The 16442-nt window shown below is 43.4% G+C and overlaps 1 long non-coding RNA gene across 1 annotated transcript in view; it reads left to right on the forward strand.

Moving 5' to 3' along the window:
• LOC126955467 (uncharacterized) overlaps window positions 1–16442 on the forward strand; it is a 55803-nt gene that overhangs the window by 6768 nt on the left and 32593 nt on the right. Inside the window, exon 2 of the long non-coding RNA XR_007725933.1 lies at window positions 2090–2317. This is a non-coding gene — a long non-coding RNA (uncharacterized LOC126955467). The remainder of the gene's footprint in view (window positions 1–2089; window positions 2318–16442) is intronic.

The following is a 16442-nucleotide window of genomic DNA, read 5'->3' on the forward strand; positions in this document are numbered from 1 at the left end:
TTCCTGCCTCAATTTCACTCCCTTGGTAAAAATCCTTCAATAGCTTTCTATTGGTGATGAAATTGCATCCCTCAAAAAGACTTGTTTAAATCCTAACCCTGGGTACCTTGACTATGACGTTGTTTGGAAATAGGATTTTTGCAGATATCATCAAGATAACATGAGCTCATACTGGCTTAGGATGAGCCCTAGCCCACAGTGGTATCCAAAAGATGGAAATGTGTACACAGAGACGGAGACACTCCAGGAGAAGCCACATGACCAGAAGGCAGAGATTGGACTGACAGTGCTACAAGCCTGGGGACGCCAGGGACTGATGGCAACTGTCAGAAGCTGGGAGGAAGGCAGGAGACAATTCCTCTCTCTGAGTCTCCAAGTAAGAGTCAACCATACTGTCATCTTGCTTCCAGACTTCTGCTCTCCAGAACTGAGACAGAATAAATTCCTGTTGTTTGAAGCCACCCAGTTTGTGAGTTTTGTTATGGTTGCCCACTGGTAAATGAATGAACTAGTGAAGAAAAGTAGTACAGCAGACCAGAGAAAACGGAAACACAAGTGCTTTCACAGGGAGGCCTGGAAGTGAGCTGATTGACATTGCAGAACAAATGCACTTCCCCTTATAATTAGTATCAAGGAAAAGATCATTAGCATTGCTTGCGATGTCTGTTTCATCTTTCCGCTCTTTACTTTCGAGCTTCAGGTTGCTGTCATTGCTTTCACTGGCCTTTTTTCAATTTCTTGAACAAGCTAAGCTCTTGCCTGACCCAGGAATGTTGTATATGCTGATCCCTCTGCCTAAGAGACTCACCTGAGGTTTGCTTGAGTCACTACTACTTATCAGATCTGACTTCCTTGAAGAGCTTTTGCATAACAGCTTCCCTCGTCCGTCTCTAAATTACGCCCCTTATTTTTATTTCTGCACATTCTTTGCCTTCACAGCATTTATCACAGATTATGACTAGAATATGCATGTTGTTTATAAGATGATTTTGAAATGTCTGTCTTCTCTGCCAGACTATACCCCCATTAGGTAGTGATGTGCCTGTTTTGCTCTCCTCTGTTTCCCGGCAAACAGCACAGAGGTGGGTATGGAATAAATATTTTTGAAGAAAGGAACACACATTTTTTAGGTTTGTAATCAGAAGGATGGATACAAAAAGAGAAATACCTATTTTCAAGTTGTTTTTATATTAAGGCCAGAGTGTTAGACATGTTGTTCTAATCATTCTTATTTAAGCCGCTGTTCTGACAGGTTAATAATAAATGCCACACTATTGAAAAAGCAACCACCTTTCATTCAAGCAGAGTCACACCTTGAAATACACTTGAAATGTCGTATGTTAGTGCAATCAGTATTATTTCACCAGTTACTTACAGCAGGTACTGCTTAAATACTTACTGACTAGGTTGGTTCAGTGTTCAAACTCAATACTCTGCTTGTCCCAAGAGAGCAGAAACATTCACTAAATGTATTCTAAAGCATGTGCTTTCTTTAAAGTATTAGCATAAACTTGTCATTTTGTGCTTAATTACAGGCAATATTTAGGGTCATTTGGCATCTTCTAGGTAACAATGTACAAACTATCTTCTAGCATGTGGTTCTTCAGGCCTCATCACGGAATTCTCTACTTGCCTTGGTTTGGCAGAGGGCTAGCTTACTGACCCTCAGAGCAGACTGCAAATTCATCTTTTAGACCATGTTTATTTCCTGACTGCTTTCTCTGTATTTGTGCCCTGAGACAGGTAAATTATGAAGAGTGCAATTCTATGAATCCAAACATGTCACAAATAATTGTGACTCCAGAGCCCAAAGAGTTATGAGAGAATACAATGGAAGAAATAGTTACTACGTTTGCCACTCCATTAAAAAAAGAACCCATTCTCGCTAGCCTCATTTAGTAGGCCAACTTTGCAACAGTGTTGAAGAAAGTAAGAAAACACATAGGCGACCACACGTGGAAATGCCACTTTTCTAAAATGACATTTTGATCTATCCCATATGGAATACTGTGGATGGTCCTTAAATCTGTTAGAGACTTATGGTCTAATAATGTTATATGCTCTCAAAATTCTGGAAATGTTTTTACAGTTGTAACTTGCATTCAGCAAAATTGATAATTGTGATTTGGAGTGACACCAGCAAGACGGCAGAATAAGAGGACCCAGGCTTCGCTCCCATCTCCTGCCCCCTGCCACATGCAGAAAGTTCAGCTAGCAACCACCTGCAGACAAGAATACCTTGGTGAAAACCCTAACATATGGGAATAAGCCAGAGTCAGCTATATGGTCCAGAATGGAATAAACACTACATTAAAGGGTAAGAAAAACAATCCCATGTTGACCATGTCACTCCTCCTCCTCCCCTAAGTCAGCACAGCACCTCACGGATAGAATTCCCCAGAAACTACTGTTCCTACAGAGCAAAAGGAGAATCAGAGGCAGACACGAAGCTTCCTTAGCATTCTGAGATGCTCCCCAGGAAGCTCACTCTGATCTCACCTCAAGGGGAATAGAGGGGAAGTGGCGTAGCTAGACCACCTTGGGTCCGATTCTCACCTCAGGAGGAATAGAGGGAAATGGCGTGGCTGGACCACCTTGGGTCCGATTCTCACCTCAGGGGGGATAGAGGGAAATGGCGTGGCTGGACCACCTTGGGTCCGATTCTCACCTCAGGAGGAATAGAGGGAAATGGCATGGCTGGACCACCTTGGGTCCGATTCTCACCTCAGGGGGAATAGAGGGAAATGGCGTGGCTGGACCACCTTGGGGCTGATTCTCACCTCGGGGAATAGAGGGAAATGGCATGGCTGGACCACCTTGGGTCCGATTCTCACCTCAGGAGGAATAGAGGGAAATGGCGTGACTGGACCACCTTGGGTCTGATTCTCACCTCAGGGGGAATAGAGGGAAGTGGCGTAGCTAGACTACCTTGGGTCCGATTCTCACCTCAAGAGGAATAGAGGGAAATGGTGTGGCTGGACCACCTTGGGTCCGATTCTCACCTCGGGGAATAGAGGGAAATGGCGTGGCTGGACCACCTTGGGTCTGATTCTCACCTCAGGGGGAATAGAGGGAAATGGCATGGCTGGACCACCCTGGGTCTGATTCTCACCTCGGGGAATAGAGGGAAATGGCGTGGCTGGACCACCTTGGGTCTGATTCTCACCTCAGGGGGAATAGAGGGAAATGGCGTGGCTGGACCACCCTGGGTCTGATTCTCACCTCAGGGGGATGAGAGGGAAATGGCGTGGCTGGACCACCCTGGGTCTGATTCTCATCTTGGGGAATAGAGGGAAATGGCGTGGCTGGACCACCTTGGGTCAGATAGAAGCAAAGAGAGGAGGCAGAGTCCACAGTGACAAGCAGACAGATCCTGGTTGTAGCTCTGTGCACCTGCCAGCAGTAGCACCCAATCAATAGTACCAGCTAACCCCATACCCACCTGCAAATCTGAGCTGGTCACCCTCAGAAGTGGTGGGAAGTTCTGCCTGGCTTGAATCCTCAGATGACCAACCTCAGACCCTGCCCTGAGAACATGTCCAGGGAGCGAGATAACCACTGCAGCAAATTTTGGCAAAGACCCAGGGCTAGTGTTTCGTACTCAGGAGTTTATCACTGTTATCACTATCATTTGGGATAGGGTCTCACTATGTCACCTCAGCTAGAGTACAGTGGCCTGATCACAGCTCCCTGTAGCTTCGACTTCCTGGGCTCAAGTGATCCTCCTGCCTCGGCCTCCCAAGCAACTGGGACTACAGGTGCACACCACCACACCTAGCTAATTTTTAAACATTTTGTAGCCATGGGGTCCCACTATGTTGTCCAGGCTGGTCTTGAACTCCTGGGCTCAAGCAATCTTGCTGTCTCAGCTTCCCAAAGTACTGGGATTATAGGGGTGAGCCACCATACCTGGCCCCACCGAGGAGCGTTTAAATAGTACTTTGCATGGCCTCAAAGCCCACACCCATACACCACCCAACAAAGGGGACAACCACCACAGGAAATTTCAGCAAAGAGCTGGTGCTTGACCTCGCACACCCAGGAGTTTAATGCCCAGCCTAGTCTCAAAGCCCACCCCAAGACCTCACCTAAGCAGGTAGGCAAACCTCAACTGCATTTCTACCGAGCACAGAAGCTGGTCCCATCATCCTAGTCAGAGACTCCACCTAACCGCAGAGTACTTCCTGCAATCCTGTTTAACTGCTGACTTTAAATTGAGGGACCATCTGGTCAGAGAATACTACACTTCATGGTTCAGTCTAGTCAGAGGCAAGTTGCAGTGCCCATCCAGCAGTCCATCCTGATTGCAGAGTTCAGCTTAGTGGTCTTGCTTGGGAAGCAGATCCCAGCCAGTTGCCCCACTCAAACTCACAGAAAAGGCAGCATGCCATCAATGAAATAACCCCCAAAGAAGCTCCGCATATTCAGGGTTGTTATGAGCGGACCCACTCAGAACCACAGGCTACACTAAACTGTGAAGACTATTCCTGTCAAAGAACACCTGCCAAAGCTGGGAAAGGTGGCTGTCACCTCAAATATGCAGACACAAATGTAAGGATAGAAAGATAACATCCTTACAAGGATAACAAAGACTCAGGAAATCATGATACCTCCAGAAAGAAAAATCAACTAAAATAGATTCAACAATGAACCCCAAGGAAAGGACAATTTATAAAATGACAAAGAGTTTAGAAAAATCCTCTCAAAGAAGATCATGAACTACAATAATATAGGGATAGAAAATTAAATGAAATTTGGAAAACAATACATGAACAAAATGGGAACTTCAATGAAACAGAAATAATTCTTAAAAACCAATAGAAATTCAAGACTTGAAGAACACAATGACTAAACTGAAAAGATGCAATTGAAAGCTCCCACAGCAGGCTTGATCAAGCTAGAAGAAGAATCAGTGAACTGGAAGACAGAACATTTGATATTACCCAATCAGAGTGGCAAAAATTAAAAAAAAATAAGAATGAAGAAAGTCTGCAGAAATATGCGCCACCCTCAACAGACTGAATATATACATAATATAAATTCCAGAAAGAGAAGAAAGATAAAAAAGGGTAAGAAAGCATATTTAAACAAAGAACGGCTGAGAATTTTCGTAATATGAGGTATATATATATAATATGAGGGTATATCCCAATACCCAAGCACAGAGGTCTCCAGTCAAATTCAACCCAAAGAGGAGTTTACCAAGACATATAATGATTAAACTATCACAAATAAAAGACAAGAAAAAATTCTGAGAGCAGCAAGAGAGAAAAAGCAACACAGCACATAGAGTAGTTTCAATAGACTCTCACCAGATTTCTCAATGGAAACCCTGAAGGCCAGGAAAGAATGGGATGATAGATTCAAAATGTTGAAGGAAAAATAAAAATAGCCAACCAAGAATATTTTACTCAGAAAATCTGTCTTTCTGAAATGAGGGAGAAATAAAAATTTTCCCAGACAAACCAAAGCCAAAGGAGATCATCATCACTGGGCCTGCCTTACAGGAATTGCTAAAGAGAGTTTCTTAAGCTGAAATAAAAGGCCAATAATTATTAACAGAAAATGTACAAATGCACAAAACTCAATGGCATAATAAAGAGTCATACGTAGAATACCCTAGGACTATAATGTTGATATGTAAAGCAATTTTATTCCTAGTATGGGGTTAAAAGACAAAATTATTAGTAATAACTTAGCTAAAATACATTTTCAAGAGATACATATTATAAAATAATGTAAATTCTTATATCAAATACATAAAATATCTAGGAGATAAAAGTGGAGGGTTGTGTGACTTTGACTATGTACAACTGTTACAGCCTAACAGTTATATGAACTGTCTAAATAGACTGCTATACGTGTAAGTTGTAAGATGTTCTACGTAAGCTTCATACTAATCACAGAGCAAAAATGAACAGTAGGCCCACAAGATAAAAATAGAAAGAATTCGAAGTATACCACTAAAGAAAATCATCAAACCACAAAAGAAAACAGAAAGAAAGGAAGATGGAAACAAAGTATCTACAAAACAATCAGAAACCAATTCACAAAATGGAAGTAGTAAGTCCTTAACATTCGTAATTACCTTGACATTCATGTAACGTTCATAATTATGAATGGTAAGGACTTACCACTTCCATTTTAATGTGAATGTATCACATTTAATGTAAATGTATCAAATGCTCCAATAAAAAGACAGAGTGACTGAATAGATTAAAACAAGACCCAGTTATATGCTACCTACAAGATACTCACCTCACTTTTAAAAACACATATCAACTAAAAGTGAAGAGATGTAAAAAGATATTCCATGCTTGTGAACTAGAGGAATTAATATTGCTAAAATGTACATACTACCCAAAGCATTATGCAGATTCAATACAATCCCTGTCAAAATTTCAATGCCATTTTCACAGAAATAAAAAAAAAACTACAATTCACATGGAATTGCAAAAAACGTTGAATAGCCAAGGCAATCATGAGCAAAAAGAACAAAGCTGTAGGCATCACACTATCTCATTTCAAACTATACTACTACAGCAGCTTAATACTGCCATAAAAATAAACACATCAAAAAACAAAAAAAGAAAACTAGACACATCAATGAATGGATCAGATAGAGAGCCAAGAAAGAAGCTAACCCAACACATGTATGATCAGTTGATTTTCAATAAGGTAGCCATAGATAATTATTAAATAAATGAGTCTGGCTGCATTGATAGACCAAATAAAACAGATGATTATCAGAATTTGGCCAGTGGCTTGAGTTTGCTGACCCCTGATCTAGGCATTGAGCATTAAAGACTGCCAACATGAAACAGTTAGGGAGAGTCAACCAGATAATACGTGATTCTTGATGGGAGAACACACTACAAGGTATATTCTGGTCAAATAAACCTCTGGATTCAGTAAACAATTGGCAACAGAATCAGAATTCGGAAGGCAATCAGCCAAGTCTAAAACCACAAGCCCTCTCCAGGTTCTGCAAAGGATCAATTATAAAACTAAATAAATGCAAAGGATTTTAAAGGATTTAAAAAAAAAACCTATAAGTGTGCCAAGAATACACAATATAAAATGAATAATATCTTTAATAAATTTTTTTTTGGAAAATTTGATATCTATATATAGAAGAATTAAATTGAACCCTTTTCTCATATGTGAAAAAATTAACTCAAAATGGGTCAGAGACTTAGGCATAAGATCTGAAACTGTAAAACTACTAGAAGAAAACAGGGAGAAAACTACCTGACATTCGTTTGTAGTTTAGCTATAGAAGTTTATTATTCTGTATGTCAAAACCACCAGAAAAATCTTAGACATCACCTGGCACTTTAATGATCAGACTTCCCTACGAAGGGAGTCAGGACCCTTTAGGACATGTATAAACCCACAACAATAGACCTCATGTGCCTGGAGGCTTAACTGGCCCAGGTTGTTGCAAATGACCAAGCCTCTTTCTCTGATACGGCTGAATGGTATTTCACTGTGTGTGTATAGACCATGTTTTATTTATCCAATCATCATAATTAAAAACAAGTATGTTTTTAATTTTACTCTATAACCACAGACAACAAAAGCAAAAAGATGAATGGGATTTCATGAAATACAAAAGCTTCTGTATAACAAAAGAAACAACAGAAACAACCTACAAATTAGGAGAAAATATTTGCAAACCATACATCTGATAAGAAGCTAATATCCAAAATGCATAAGGAATTCAAACAACTCTAGAAAGAAAACAAATAAGACTAATTAAAAAAATGGGCATAGGACCTGAATAAACATTTTTCAGGAGAAGATATGCAAATGCCTACAAATATATGTAAAAAGAAAAAACTCTATCACTAATTGTTAGGGAAATGCAAATTAAAACCACAATGAGACGGCACCTCACACCGCTCAACATGACTATTAAAAAAAAGAGAAGAGATTTAAAAATTTTGGTGAGAATGTGGAGAAAAGAGAACTCTTGTACTCCATTGGTGGGAATGTAAATTAGTACAACTTTTATGGACAACTGCACGAAGGTTCCTCAAAAAACTAAAAATAGAATTACCATATGACCTGGCAGTCCCACTTCTGTGTATTGACACAAAAACCATATCTACACCAAAGAGACGTCTGCACTCCCGTGTTTATTGCAGCTCTATTCACAATAGCCAAGTTATGGTATCAACTTAAGCGACCATCAGCAGATGATTGGATAAATAAAACATGGTCTATACACACACAGTGAAATACCATTCAGCTATATCAGAGAAAGAAACTTGGTCATTTGCAACAACCTGGGCCAGTTAAGCCTCCAGGCATATGAGGTCTATTGTTGTGGGTTTATACGTGTCTTAAAGGGTCCTGAATGCCTTCGTAGGGAAGTCTGATCTTTAAAGGTCTAGGTGATGTCTAAGATTTTCTGGGGGTTTTGACATATAGAATCATAAGCTTCTATAGCTAAAGGAATCTTCTCTTATATTTCATTTATTGTTTTTCCCCTAGTTTACAGATTAGATCTAAAGAGGTTCCTTGACTTGCCTGAAGCAATGCCTCTGGTTAATGATGAACCAGTATTGGAACCCAAGTCTCCAAATTACCAGTCAGGTCAGTGCTTTTGCACTGAGCTCTGCCACATCTGAAAGATGCCTTGTTCCTGGTGTTCAGTAAAGAATGGTCTGTAGATTAGACAAAAACGGACACGTTTATAGACAAAAATAAAAACACCAATAAACAAAAACATTTTGCTGCCTAGAGACAGGCAGGCCCTGTAAGTGCTGTTTGGTTTAGGATACTTTGGGCTTGTCCTAGACATGAAGCAACTCACCCCTCGACAGGAGCAAGACCTTGTGAAACACCGTCTGTAAAGGGTAAGGCTGCCAGAATCATCACTTCCGTTGTCAGTTGAGTTCCTCTGGTCTAGACAGTCATCTTATAAATTCCTTCACCAGATTTTAAAAGGCAATAAAAGGACCAGTAGATAGAATGAATGAACCTAGATGTAGAACGAGAACTATATATGCATACATTTTTTTCCATACAGGAAACTTAAATATTAATAATCAACAAACTAAATGTACATTATGGTTATGGTAAAATGTTAATATTCAACGAACTAAATATATTTTGCATCATGGCTGTGGTATTCACTCCGAATCTTCCTTACTTCGTAATTCATGAAAATCAAAGCCAAAACGGGGGGAAAAGAGAGGTCTCTGAGGTATGTCATTTCTTCGTCATCTAGATTGCATGTTGCAGGAAGACCTTTCTGTTTGTCCTGCACTGAGCTGTGTAGGATTAGTTGCCCACGTGTATCCTAGTGTTCAGTACTAATTGTGCAGAATTTTTAGAACTTTCTGAAGGGTTTCACATTCTAAAGTTAAGACAGCTTCTTTTTAATCAACTTAAGGGGTATATAATTTATATACAATAAAAGGCCTACATTTTAAAGATCAAGTTCAGCGTGGTTTGACAAATGTGTGTGCTGGTGTGCCCAGGATGTGGAACATTTGTGTGACTCTGGAAGTTCCCTCTTGCCCCTTGTCAGTCAGTCTTCCCCAGTAATTTTTCAGCCCCAGGAAATCACCAATTGCTTTGTGTCGCTATAGATTGGTTTTGCTGGTTTTCAAGCTTCATATAAATGGAATCATACAATATGTATTCATTTGTGTCTGAATTCTTTTCTCAGCATAAAAGATGGCATATTTTATCAAACATTTCTAAGGAAGGTGATTTCATTCAGTGCATCCTGAAAATACAGGTTGGCCATTGTATCTTGTCAATAACCAACCGCTTCTGCTGGGTCTCTTCTCCACGCAGCCTCTGCCGTAGTGCCTGCTGCAGCTATGGGGGTTGTTGATCGGGACTAGACCTTCAGAGGTGAAGGTCAATTATGAAGAAAAAATAGATTCCCCACCAGAAACTATTCTAGCCCTTCCCATAAGTGCTGATTAAACACCCCACGGCTGAAACTGTCCCGACGTTTAATGCGCCACCATTTTGCTGCGACTGGTGAGCACTCAGACCCTTTTTACCTTAGACATGTTGGGCCTGCGAGGACGGCCTTCCTCAAGGGGAGGCCCTGGTAAAAACTGCAAAGCAGAAGAAACCTGTCCTTGGTGCCTTTCCCATCACTCTGCTAGTTTACTGCTTTTTCCTTGTCACTCCCATCAGTCCCTCAGAGGTCAGCAATCTCCTGTTGTCATTCCCATTAAGGCCTGTCTTCCATCCCTTTCTCTGCCAACAAAACCTTCCTTTTCAGGGTCTTATTTCACCACTGCTCCCAGCGACTTCCCACTCTAGACAAGATCATTGATCGAGTCACCCTAAGTTACAGGCTGCAGCGTGTGTCCAGCACCGTGTTAGGCACAAAGGGCGAGGAAAACAAGGCCCTTGTTCTCGGCGAGTCCCCAGGGTGCTGGGGGAGACGCACACAACAACTCTCATCGACAATGGTCTTTTCTCTTCCCCTTAAGGGCCCCTCTCACGGATTTGAAGAGAGACTTGTGGGCCACCCGCATTGAGTTTCTCATTTGGCCACCACTTCTCCAAGTCCTGTGCTTTCCCTGCGTGACTGTGGACCCCCATTCACTTTGCCAGTGGTTGTGGTCTGGAACTAAGGATATAAACATCTCGTAGCCATGGTGATGGCACTGCATGCAACTGGGGTGGGGGGAATGTGTGACTGTAGGGCAGGTGTCATTTCTCCTAATGAACCCCAGGGTCCTGTCTCAGGGTCACCATCATTGACAGTTATGTACAGAAACCATCGGAATTGCAGTGCGCTTGGGTAAACTTAAAAATCGTCTCCCAATTATTATTTATCTTATTGTCGGAGACGAAGTGCCCAAGAATTAAATGGGAGGTGGGGTGGTGTGTCACCTTATAGCCCAAGAATCATGAGTCAGGGGAGGTTATTTATACAAATAGCTTGCTAAGAGGATTTTTAAAGACCATAGAACACTACATTTCTTCACTAGTTTTACTAAAAGTGTAAAAATCAGACTTTTAAATAATTTGATTCCAGAGGAAGGTTTTTTAAAAAATGTAGTTTTTGAGAATTATAAGAGGTATGCTAAAAATGTTTAAGTTTGTCTGTTTTTTTTGAACCTGAAAATTAATATAATACTAGTCTTGTCAACCGAAATAAGGGAAAGCTGAGGGACACAGCATGGAAAATAGGAAAATAGAGAGCCAAGGGACACAGCACGGAGAATAGGAGAGAGCTGAGGGACACGGCACGGAGAATAAAGTAGGAGAGAGCTGAGGGACACGGCACAGAGAATAGAATAGGAAAGAGCTGAGGGACACGGCACGGAAAATAGAATAGGAGAGAGCTGAGGGACACGGCACGGAACCATAGTTCCAGTGATCCGAAATTACCTGACACAGTTTTAAGCTCATGGAATAGGAAGAGATTTGGAACTTGAGAATGTATAAGGATATATTAACCTTTTCTCAGGGGTTATGTAGCAGATGAGACCAGTTGTACAAAAATTACTGGCTTTAGTGCAGCGTATTCAAATACAAACTCCAAAAATGGGACCTGAATGAATAGATTGGCCAGGAAATTGTGGTTGAAATGAATGCTGCTGGAAATGATGAGTTTGGAAAATGAATGTGTTTTTATTAAGATGTGAAGGGAAGAAAAAGGGAAAAAGTCATATGACTCATAAAGATTTTGTGATCTGGTACTAAGCAGTGTGAACTGGTTCCAGCAATTCGGCCTCTGTGTAGACACTGTCCCATCGTCTGGGGATTCGGCCTCTGTGTAGACACCGTCCCGTCGTCCGGCGATTCGGCCTCTGTAGACACCGTCCTGTCATCCGGAGGTTCGGCCTCTGTGTAGACACCGTCCCGTCGTCCGGAGGTTCGGCCTCTGTGTAGACACCATCCTGTCGTCCGGCGATTCGGCCTCTGTGTAGACACTGTCCCATCGTCTGGAGATTCGGCCTCTGTGTAGACACCGTCCTGTCCTCCAGAGGTTCAGCCTCTGTGTAGACACCGTCCCGTCGTCCGGCGATTCGGCCTCTGTAGACACCATCCTGTCATCCGGAGGTTCGGCCTCTGTGTAGACACCGTCCCGTCGTCCGGAGGTTCGGCCTCTGTAGACACCGTCCTGTCGTCCGGAGGTTCGGCCTCTGTGTAGACACCGTCCCGTCATCTGGCGATTCGGCCTCTGTAGACACCGTCCTGTCATCCGGAGGTTCGGCCTCTGTGTAGACACCGTCCCGTCGTCCGGAGATTCGGCCTCTGTGTAGATACCATCCCGTCATCCGGAGGTTCGGCCTCTGTGTAGACACCGTCCCGTCGTCCGGAGGTTCGGCCTCTGTGTAGACACCGTCCCGTCGTCCGGAGGTTCGGCCTCTGTGTAGACACCGTCCCGTCGTCCGGAGGTTCGGCCTCTGTGTAGACACCGTCCCGTCGTCCGGAGGTTCGGCCTCTGTAGACACCGTCCTGTCGTCCGGAGGTTTGGCCTCTGTGTAGACACCGTCCCGTCGTCCGGCGATTCGGCCTCTGTAGACACCGTCCTGTCGTCCGGAGGTTCGGCCTCTGTGTAGACACCGTCCCGTCATCTGGCGATTCGGCCTCTGTAGACACCGTCCTGTCGTCCGGAGGTTCGGCCTCTGTGTAGACACCGTCCTGTCGTCCGGCGGTTCGGCCTCTGTGTAGACACCGTCCTGTCGTCCGGAGGTTCGGCCTCTGTGTAGACACCGTCCTGTCGTCCGGCGGTTCGGCCTCTGTGTAGACACCGTCCTGTTGTCCGGAGGTTCGGCCTCTGTGTAGACACCATCCTCTCATCTGGTGATTCGGCCTTTGGGTAGATACTGTCCTATGATCATTTACAACCAAGGATCTGGGACTGAATACAGGACACTATTTGTATTGATCACATAGTCTTATTTCATCAGAATTTAGATCTTTAAAATAAATGGAAGGCATTTGATCACATTTGTATAGAAAATTGCTGAGATTTGATTGCAAGTGATAAAATAGAAAGAGGTTGAAAATGAACTGGTAAAAAAGATTAAAAAACTATAATTGCCAGTGAAAGTAAAACTGGTTTATGTAGCTCTGGACTCAGGCTCTATTTTCTTGTGGTTTGACAGGCAATCGAAACACAAACAGTAAAGGATATGCCTTTAAAAATAAATGAATCTAAAGAGCCATCTTTTTTTTAATCTGAGAAGGAATCCAAACTTACTACAAATCTACTTTGTTGTCCCAACATTCCTTTCATGTCGTAAAAGTTTTTGTTTGCAGGAGGTTATGGATTTCTTATAAGATTTCATCACTGAAGAGCAGCTTTAGTGAAATATGCAAAGTGATTTTTGTTCCTGATCTTCCATCAAAAATCTAATTATGGCCATTTGCAGAACCTACTTTGAGATTTTTTGGGGGTAGGGGGTATTACAGTTAATTAAATTATTTAATTAATTTATTTTGAGATGAGTCTGTCGCCCGGGCTGGAGTGCAGTGGTGCGATCTTGGCTCACTGCAACCTCCGCTTCCCAGGTTCAAGTGATTCTCCTGCCTCAGCCTCCTGAGTAGCTGGGATTACAGGCGCCTGCCACCATCCAATCCCGGCTCACTGCAACCTCTGCCTCCCCAGTTCAAGCAATTCTCCCACCTGAGCCTCCCGAGTAGCAGGCACGTCACCATGTCTGGCTGATTTTTGTGTTTTTAGTAGAGACAGGGTTTTGCCATGTTGGCCAGCTGGTCTTAAACTCCTGACCTCAGGTAATTCACCAACCTTGGCCTCCCAAACTGCTGGGATCACAGGCGTGAGCCACCGCAGTGGGCAATTTTATTTGTATTTTTGGGAAGTGCTGCCTATGTTTTCCTGCCAGTCCCCGCTCTCACAAAGGCAAACAAAAGATGGGTTTCCAGGATTTTTTTTTTTTCCTCAGTGATCGCCCAGAAGAGTCCCTGGATGTTAGGGCAATGATGTGTTTTTGTGCTAAACCTGGGAGGCAGGATTGGTGTTGCGAGTGTGGGGCCGTGCTCTCACAAGTGCTCTGTGCTCAGCAGGGCCCTGTACCTGATTTAATGGTGTGTGGCTATGGTCTTGAAATGCTTGATGATGTTTGAACAAGGGGCCTTGCATTTTCGTTTTGTCCTGGGCCTCACAAAGTGGGTCATTCGTCTTGCTGATAGTAACATAGTAAGTGACATTGATTGTGTTCTTAGCAGAAACTGTTTTCAACTCCTTACCTGTATCAGTTCCTCTAATATTTGTAACAATCCTCTGAGTCAGGTGTATGGCTCTCAGCTGCAGATGAGAGACTGAGCACAGAGAGGGGAAACTGCAGAACTCTTAAGCTGTGGAGCAGATTCCAACCCAAATCACCTGCTTCTGGAGCTGGTGCTAACCGCTGACTGTGCTGCCTCTGCCCCGTTTGCTTTCTGAACTCATGGCTTGTGTGTGCTGGAACAGGTACCACCTACAGCAAACTGCACAAGGTTTGTTTGCTGAGAATGCATTCAACAAACGCAAATATACGACCTGAAGAAGTCAAGCAGAATTCCTCAATCTCATTTAAAATTAACTAGCTGTTACCTTGGGCAGGTTTCAGAAGCAGTGGAGGGAAGAAGGGAAATGAGCGAGGGAAGGAGGTTTAAAAGATGTGAAGATCAGCATGAGCAGCAGAGTGAGATCCTGTCTCAAAAAACAATAGTAAAGGTGGGGGCATAGCTGCATCTGGCAGGGCCCCCGGCGGTCAGCTTGGGAGGAGTGAGTTAGGGTAGGAGGGGGTCAGGCTGGAGGACAAAGGAAAACAGGACTGAGTACAGCCCATGCTGCCAATTAGCCGTTTGGTTACCGCGGATGCTGGAGACAAGTCATGCAGTTTTAAATTGTCTCAGGGACCGAGTGAGAAGAACATTTTTCTGATTTGCAGGTGACTGCACATGTGAGTGCTGGTGGGTGAGTGGCTGGAGGTGGCTGATGGAGCCCAAATGTTGAAAAATGCAGTGAGACACCTTCCGGCAGGGGCGGCGGGGCCTGGGGTTTACAAGCCATTGCCAGGCTGCCAGGGAGACCTTGTTTCCACCCTTTAGAACACACCACCCAGTAGGCGACACAGAGTAGGCACCTCATAGCATGTGAGCAGTGAGCACATGAATCTCACAGTTGCCCACCCTGCTAGTATTTAAGGTGTGTTCCGTGTTCAACAATTCTTGTTCTGACTGACTGATTAGATCTATCAAGAAAATTTGGGCCATGTGCGGTGGCTCCTGTCTATAATCTCAGCACTTTGGGAGGCTGAGGTGGGCGGATCAGTTGAGGCCAGGAGTTTGAGACCAGCCTGGCCGACATGGTGAAACCCTGACTCTACTAAAAATACAAAAATCAGCCGGGCGTGGTGACGTGCCTGCTACTCGGGAGGCTCAGATGGGAGGATCGCTTGAACTGGGGAGGCAGAGGTCGCAGTGAGCCGAGACTGCACCACTGCACTCCAGCCTGGGAAAAAGAACGAGACTCCATCTCAAAAAAAAAAAAAAAAAAAAAAAAAAGAAGTTACAATTTGTTGTACTTCTTATCACCATTGTTGATCCACAGAGTAGAACAGGGTCCTTGAGCACGTGAGTTTTGTTTGATGTTACCATCGCAGTGCCCAGCATACTGACTCTGTGCTTGGGTGTTGTTAGGATGGGATAAAAAGAAAGCCAATCTTTAGGTCCCGAGTTTCGTGTTTCCCACTGTAGGCTAAACGTGACGCCTGAATCTCAATATCGCGACGTGGTGTGTTCATTCCTACTAGACTCAGAGGAAGGCTTCTTGCTTCGAGCTGCTGTCGTGCTAAACAGCGGTGTGATACTGCAACATCCTGAGGAATATATATTTGACCTTCGTCCCAGGTTCTTTGCACAGAGTTCCCACAGCCCTTGTGATTTCCTAAGAGATGGGGTGAGAGGACCATCTTTTCTATTCATAATAAGCCACTTACAACCGTGTCTGGGTTTATGGCAGTGACCCCTGATGGGTCCGTAGATAGCTTCGGAATGGGGCTGGTTGCCAGGAGAGCCAACTCTGTGATTAGAGGGTTGGGTGGACACATTAGCTTTGAAGGAGAGTTGATTTTTGAGGAGGATATAAAGTACCTATTTTGTAGTCAGTGACCTCCTTGGAAGAGGGTTTTTTCTTTTTCTCTTTAATATCGCCCAACGTGGAACTTAAAGAAGCAGTAGCCATGTGATTATAGTTAGGTATATTAGATGTCTGTGCCGTCCCTGCAATAAAGTACATCCCAGCATTCCCACGGCTGTGTTTTAACAAGGCAGCCCCAGATGCTCCAGGCGTTTGCCTTCTTTCTGGAGATTTTACCTTTTGTTTTCCTTTTTTCTTTTCACATAAGACCTGTATTTCTGATCAGAGAGGTTAAGGACTGTTGCTTATCACTGTTTTAAAGTGTGACCTTGCTAGGCCACCTCTGCTTATTTTCAGA

Source organism: Macaca thibetana, chromosome 5, assembly GCF_024542745.1.
Source record: "Macaca thibetana thibetana isolate TM-01 chromosome 5, ASM2454274v1, whole genome shotgun sequence".
NCBI classification, from domain to species: domain Eukaryota; kingdom Metazoa; phylum Chordata; class Mammalia; order Primates; family Cercopithecidae; genus Macaca; species Macaca thibetana.